A 1,668-nucleotide genomic window follows, 5' to 3' on the forward strand; every position below is an offset into this window, starting at 1 on the left:
GTGTGTGCATTTATTCAGTATTACATATTTCTATATCTATTTAATAATTAAATAACAAGTTAAATAATGTAAGGTAAATAATAAGTTAAATAATTTTAAAATGTTGTAATTGGAAACCATTGCTAGGGTGATCTGTGGGATAACAACTTCTGCAGTTGTTAACTTGTAGAAGTAAAAAAAAGTGAACTGAGAATAACTGAAGAAAGGTGGTGTTTGCAGAGAAATGTTTCTTCTTAGCTGTGTTGTTTTTCATGCCGGTATTGAACTACTATTTTTTTCCTTGTGAAAGCAGAGTAGAATCCCTGTGTTCTGCAGTCTCACCTTCTTTGCTGCCCTGAGGGGTGATGGAGATCACTTTTCCAGTTAGGACAGATGAAAAACAGAGTTCAGGCAAAACCTAGGGATCTATGTGAGCCTTGCAGACCTGAGGCCATGAACAGAGAAGTAACCACACACAGGTTATGTTTTGAACATCTATTTATTACACTATGAGCAGTCTCTCCTTTTAGTGAAGGTGTCTGGGGAACAGTTACTGGCTCCTGCTGGTTTCCCTGGCTCCAAATTTGAACTCTGAAAGTGTTTCAGACAGTATTACTATGGGCTTTGCCTCTTTGCAGTTGGTATGTGTAATAGTTTAAAAAAACTACTGGCAGAACAGCTCTTGCAATAGCATCTAGACTCTGATCCAGGCTTCAATACATCGCATTTAAGTGGGATCTTGGCAGAACGAACTCAACAGATGAGATGTGCACTGCAAGAAGGAAGATATTGTCCATACTTATTTCATGCAGGCTTATGTGTCCAGTGCATAATAGGTGGAATTCAGTATCAGTACTCTCATTAACCAAATTGGGGCTGTAATTGCTGAAGAACTAATGCAGGGAGAGGTGCAGTGGACAGTTTTAGGTGGTTGTACAAGAAGTCTGTGGCAGAAGTAAAGCTGAAGCTGGAACCAAATTGCACCACAGTAATCAGATGATCCATCCTCCTTCCCAGGACAGCTTTGTGAACATGTGTGTGTGTGATGAATGGATGGAAGACTCTTAAAAAAAAAAAAAAAAAAGTGAGATGATATTATAGGTAGGTACACTTGCTTTGCTGCATCCAGCCTAGTTTAGAGTGGTTGGGTCTACTTAAAGACAGAGTAGATATGCAGCACTGAGTAATGTAGGTGACATGTACATTGACAACTTTGGACATATACTATTGCTTACTTAAGTGTGCTCTGCCACACCTTCTTGTGTGTGGTGTTCTTGACTATGCAAAGCATTATCTCAGCATAGCTAGCAAAAGTTGAAGCCCACCTGCACAGCCAAGGGAAGATGTAGCAATTGCCTCTGCTAATAGCAAAACAAACCATAAAACCCTCATGTTATATCATACATTTTGTAATAATCCATAGTTTTGGTTCTTGAGGGCATAGTGTAATTTTCTAAGAAAGAGATGGAATGAAGGATTTTGTGTGGCATGTTGTATATACATTAAATCAATGTATACGTTCAAGTATACATTAAAGCGTGATCTAGCTTTTGGACCTCTGTTTAATAAATTGTATCAGGCTTTAGCCCAGTCCCCAAAACTTATTGACAGACTGCTGGGTAATGTGATGCTGCTAGTTTTGCAGTCATCAGTGGAGGTTGTTCAGGCGCACAGTGAGTTCCTAGGTAA

The sequence above is a fragment of the Pygoscelis adeliae genome, unplaced genomic scaffold, assembly GCF_000699105.1.
Source record: "Pygoscelis adeliae isolate BGI_AS28 unplaced genomic scaffold, ASM69910v1 Scaffold171, whole genome shotgun sequence".
NCBI classification, from domain to species: domain Eukaryota; kingdom Metazoa; phylum Chordata; class Aves; order Sphenisciformes; family Spheniscidae; genus Pygoscelis; species Pygoscelis adeliae.